Source organism: Microtus oregoni, unplaced genomic scaffold, assembly GCF_018167655.1.
Source record: "Microtus oregoni isolate MIOR12 unplaced genomic scaffold, Mior012 000065F_ref0000479, whole genome shotgun sequence".
NCBI lineage: Eukaryota > Metazoa > Chordata > Mammalia > Rodentia > Cricetidae > Microtus > Microtus oregoni.
Genome location: NW_024543875.1, coordinates 8,638,231 through 8,644,539, shown reverse-complemented (window position 1 = coordinate 8,644,539; position 6,309 = coordinate 8,638,231).

Here is a 6,309-nt window from a genome sequence, read left to right as displayed (position 1 = left end):
TCGTAATGATAAATGAGCTAGATTTGGAGGAGGGTCAGGGCAGGGCCTGCTCCTAAACTGAGGTACACTCTAAGATAAGCAGCTAGGGAAAATATGTAGATTGGATGATGTGAATGAAGGCCCCCAAAACTGCTCTTAAATGCTCTTGGTTTGGTCGAGGGCAGAGGAAAGAGTGTAATGCTATTAATTCTATTGAGTTATAATTTTCCTAGCCCTCAAATCCTGGAATTATTTAGACTTTTGGGGAAAAAACCCTCAAGACACTGATCTTTGTAGTTCTGCGAGACTGCTACCCTGAGCTGTCTGGACCATTCTTCTCCTGTGACCAGACCCGAGGTGCTGATGGAGCCGCCGGGCCTCCCTACTTTACTGGGCTTGCTAGTGATTAAGAGCATGTTTGTCTGAGTGCCTAAGTACTGCGGCAAACTGCCCAGTTCAAATGAATCGATGGACTAAAAATTGTCTTCCCCACAGCCCTGCCAAGCAGCCTCCAGCCAACACTCCAGGCAACTGAGAAAAGATCCATTGAGCTCGGTGGGAGGCTGTGATTCAGCTGACTCAGCACCCTGGAAGCACTCAAGTCTCCCGTCATTTATATCTCTACTTTTCCGGGCCCCGCTCTGCTCTACAAGGCTTCTCCCGATGAGGTCTGCTTTGTACCAGGCCAGGAGGCCCTGTGGCTTGCAAGGGCTGTTAACAGCATCTCTGTGTGCTCTGACAGGCCCATAAAGTAGACCTTGCCTCACACTCCATTTTCTTTCTCTATTAGTTTAATTCACATTTGGGTTGGGCCCAAGTCATAAAGGTTTTAGTTCGAGAAAAACATTTTTCAAAATGATGAATGGAATTAATCTTGTAAAGACTGGGGAAATAATATTTGCATTTGAAACTTGAAGTTTCAGGAACTTGTGAAAGTCAATGAAAGCAGCTGTGGTAGAGACTAAGAACATAGAATCTGCTGCTGCCTTGGCCACGGTCCTTGACCCCCTGGGTTGTTCCTTGCAAGGGAGGTGAAATGAAGTCTTTGAACTTGAGAGAGAGAGAGAGAGAGAGAGAGAGAGAGAGAGAGAGAACTCAACCAGCACATTTGGTAGAAAGAAAGTGAATAGAATAAAAGGTTGAGAAGATATTAGCATCCAAACAGTGGGGAGGTATGCTTTTAAATAATTACAAATTAATTAATTTACAAATTAAATGATTACAAACAAAGACAGCAGCAATGAGGTAAGAACTCATAGGATAGTTCATCTTCTCCAGGCACATAAGGTGTCTTATTTCTTTCTGACTCCAGGAGTTTCATAATAAACTTATATAATTGTATAAAAGTCGTCAAGCAGATGGCTTTGGTCCACAGAATATCTGCAACTGATATCATGAGTGTTTGCCCAGATGATCAGGGTCTGTAGATGGTTGAGGCCTTGCTGGTATTGGTTCTATACTGTCTCAGTTCTCCCTGTTTTCTGCCTCAGTACCCTTCAGAGGACGTGACCTGCTGTTAAGCAGTGGATGAACAGATGAGAGTTATGACAGCCGAGAGGGCTGCTGAAGACTGAGCAACAGTAACCGTCCCTCCAAAGACGTCTGTCTGATGACTTCAGGAAGAAGTCCTATTTCAGTTGCATAATTAAGACAGGATAGAGGAGGAGGTATTTTAGTTCGGAGGATTCAAAGCAAACTTGAAAATTAAATAAGCAAGGACTAATGATACATATTAAAATCAGCAAAATTAGGGCAGATACAATGATGATAGAAAGGACCAAATGCAGTATATCTTCCCACCCAGGATCTGACCCAGTCAGGAGCCCCAAGCCACTCAATTATGCATAAATTTTAGCTTTTTCATGCTACCCTTAATTCCGTGTTTGTATATCTTTCTCTATTGACCCCATAAAGCAACTGGTCACTTTGATAAGAGCACAGGTACCACGAAGCATACTCTAATTCAAAAGGATCATGCTGGCCTGCAAGTTAAGGCTCTGGTGTTGAGATGCCCTGTAGTAATTGGAGCGGCGAGGCTGCGTCCCCAGCACCCCGGCTGCCTGCTCGGCTAGCTTATGCCCCGAAATAACAACACACAAACTGTATTCATTTAATCACTGCTTGGCCCTTTAGCTCTAGCCCTTACTGGCTAATTCTGATATCCCGATCAACCCATCTCTAATAATCTGTGAGAACCGGTCTTACCGGGAAGATTCTAGCCTAGTCCATCCTGGGTCGAGCTTCATGGCGTGTGTCTGCCTGGGAGCTGGGAGTATGGCGTCTCTCTCAGAGCTGTCAAGACTGAGCTCACTTCCTCTTCCTCCCAGCATACTGTTCTGCCTACTCCTTCCACCTATCCTCTAACCAATAAAATGGGCCAAGGCAGTTCCTTTATTAGCCAATGACCTTCCTCCATCAATGCCCTGCGTGGTGAAGGACCAAATGGGTTATAAGACTTGGGAGAGGCTGTGAATATTTCATTGGCGATCAAGTGTAGGAAAGTTAGTAGGCATGAAGAGACTGTCAAAGATGGACCCAGCTGTTATTGTGCCTCTACAGAAGGGCTCGGGGAAATGCAGAGATGAGCATGGTTAGAGGATTGTTTATGGGCGAGAATGTTTGCTTTAGAAAGGAACCTTTCTTAGAAAAGACCTGATGGAGGAAAGTGGAAAGTTTTAAGGACCTGTGCATTAAGAAAGGTATTCACTGTGACACACTGACCCTGCTGGGAAATAGGCATGACCCGGTGAAGCTAAAGAGTGGTCCATTCTTTTTAGGCTAACATCAGTGGCATTGTTGATCAGGCCCTCTCGAGTCTCTCTAGGAAGGCTGTAGAGGTTCCCCTGCTCTTGAAATATTTTGGGACAGTATGAAATACTTTAAGAATTTAGTTTTGGTCCTTTTAGCTCTTCTAATATACAGTAAGAAGTGCTTCTGTCTATTTCTCTCAAAGGGCAATTATAATTCCATTTGGAGTGGCTCCTGAGGACTACCTGGACACCAGCTGTGTGAAGTTATCCCCCCTCTCCTATTAGTAAATTCCTACTCAGCTTATCTTACTTTTTATCTTGTATTTCATCCCAATATGATTCTACAGCCTCCAAGATGGCAGTCTTTTCTGATGCTGTTAAGCACTGTTTAGGAATTTGCGTAATATTTTCCAATCCAAAGCATTGGATGTGGCTAAACCGTGGAAACATCTATATATTTCTCAGGGTCTTCTGAGAATTCAGCTTGATCAGTTTTAATTCGCCTTGTCTTAAACAGCAAAGGGCACATGGATTCATTTGGGTTGTCTATCAGATCTCAGTCACTAACAGGAATCTGTGGTTTTGATTCTCCTGAAGATAGTGGGCTGGAAAGAAACTTTGTAAGTTACTGTTCTTTAGGTGGAGACTTGTTCTCTACTGTTGAACCAACTCCTTCCCCTCCCTGGGGTTACATTTAAAGGCTTTTAAGGTTGAACCACAATCATGGTTTGGATCTGTGAATCCTTGCGTTCCTTTTCAGGTGAATCAGGTTTATCTCTCAAAACAAAGAAATCCTTCCCACGAGGAACCTCAGACCCCTTTCCCTCCCCCTGACCAAACAGATACAGATGTAACCTAGTAAGATTGCCACTTCACCCTGGGGGCCACGTTTCTCCATCTCACAGTTGGTATTCTGGCAAAGCCAGATGGCAAATAACATCTTCCAGCTTTTCTTCTGTGTCCGTGTGTCAAATTGGTCTTATTTCCTAAGGACGCATCCCAGGGGAGAAGAAACAGGAGTGGTCTTTGACTCTGACTTGCCCATTGTGAAATAGAAAAGGAGAAAAGGTGGCACTCAACGCTCCTTCCTATGTCAGACTCGGAGCATTCCTTGATGTCCCCTATGCATGAACCGTGAGGGGGCAACCGTGGGAAAAGCCATCCATAGCCTTGGGCCTGCGATTGTCGCACCTCTGAGTAACCACCGCCTGAAGTTGGAACTCCTGGATTCCACACCCAGACTTTCTAATACCATCTAACAAAATTAGCATTTAAATTGTCTCCACCTAGAAGCAGAGTCTTTGTAGCAGGGGCTTGTAGGAGGGCTCCTCAGAGTTGCCCACAGAAGTGAGGGGTATTTGACTCAGAATCGAGTATAAAAACCCACTCCTGAGCTAATAACTGAGAGGCTTCTATGAGTGGGTTTTTATTTTTATACCCAATGTTCATCTTCATGTCTCTTCAGTTCTTAAGGCAGAACGGATTTATACTCGGCTTCTGAGTCAAATGCCTGCAATACAGAAAAAGGAGTGTGGTTGTGTAACAGGATATGAGTGAGAGAAGCTGGTGAGTCCCTGCATCATAGTTGTGTTCTCTGCAGTCCCAGGTGACTCCCAATGTATAACACGTGTCTGTAATACTGGGATCTTGCTCTGTAGACTCTGAGGAATGAAGCTGATGGACCTGAGAGATGCATATTAGAGAGAAATTCCTGAAACAGGAGGGATTCCAAGAGCATTTACGAACCAGACAGCAAGGGCTGTGAGCATTAAAATGGATTTAGAATGAAGGAGATGACAGCCGGTAAGAGTTAATATTATCATCTTCTCCTAATGTACAAGATGACTGACAAATTAATACAGCAGAGGGATATTCATCCACGCCACATTTGTAACTGATGTCATGAGTGCTTTCCCAGATGTCTAGGGTCTCCAGGCGATGGGGTCTTGCTGGGAGAGGACTCTAACTGCCCTCATTGCCTCTGTCTTCTGACTCACTAGGACTCTTGGCTAATTCCCCTCTTCTGGTTTTTACAAGAACATTAAGGAATAAAGCATGGCATTTCTTTTGCCATTTATGAAGTATGGTACATGGTGTTTCCATAACTGTATAGATAAGTGCAGTTGGGCAGATCTCTCAAATGCTACACAGAGATAAAAATAGCCCTGATGATTAAAGTATTTTCCTATGAAGACTTTTAGGCCACACTGTGCAGTGTCAGCGATCTGTAAGTCACAAGCGAGATCTGTGTTGAAAGACGATCTGCCCGAGCCATTTCTTCATGCTGTTTGTTTGTTTGTTTTTTGAAAGGAAGTATTATTATGGCTCATGTTTTGAGGTGTATCAATCAATCAAGGTGGGAATTATTAGCCATGATTTGCTGAAGGAAAAGCACTGATGGATGATAGGATGATATATGTATATATATATATGTATATATATATATGATATATATATTTATATTCATGGCCACAGCCTGTAAGCCACTCTAATAAATTCCATGTGTATACACACACACAGACACACAGACACACACACATATATATGGGAACATGAGGCTTATGTCTCCTTATAGCTGTGGAGGATGTTTGAATTCTTCAGCCCTTGTGGTTCCTTCCAGCTCTGTGATCTAACGAGTTCTTATTCTATCAGTGCTGTTAAGGAAGCTTAGACAGTATTTCCTCCCTAAGTAGTGAGGAATCGGTTTTCTGACCTTAAATCCAGCCACCCCAATGTCCTGCCATACTACGAACCTCTGCTTAGCTCTGCTTGATCAAATTCTTTTTAGAGGAACTAGGTAAAGGATCCCATGCATGTTTAGCACCAGCCCTGAGAAGCAGGAGAAACAAACGGACCTGCATGTCCTGCTGCTCTGAAAGAGTCTCTTTATTAGCACATCATGATATATCCTCCAAACTATCTTTTTCCTTTGTAAAGATACTTTTCAAATACAGATGAAGCCTTTCTAATCATTACACATAAAAACATGTGGAGTCTGGGATGGAATGAAGGCTGATCTGCTCACAAATCTTTAATAAAAAAGATGAATATTATCTGAGTAGGTCAAGTGGAAGACCATATGTAAAAGTTTCTATTCATTGTACAGAAGGAAAACGTAGAACATTACCTTTTCACTAAGTGTGTGTCAGTGAACACAGACTCCCAATGATGTAAAAGTCATTCTTCTTTACCTATTTAATTTTCGTGAGTTCCCCTTCTCACCAAGTTCCTCCCTCATCTCTATCTCTATCCCTGTTGTTATGCTCCCTGGCATGGATGTAAACTCAAGACCACAAAAGATCATTTTGCCTCAGCCTCCCAAAAAAAATGGGATTATGTATGTCACCAGACTTAACTTATTTGTCTGTTCTCAACCATTTCATGTACTATTTTTATTGTTAGGACTTTGTACTATGTGTCAGCACATGAGAGAAAATTCTCTATTCTTTAATTCACGGTTGCAAACTTGACTCATTAATTCCTATAATTAGATGACTTAGCCTATTTTGTGGTCTTCTAATAGACAAGATAAATCTGTGTTATTGTAATGAACAGAAATTCATTGACTAATGGCTCTAGA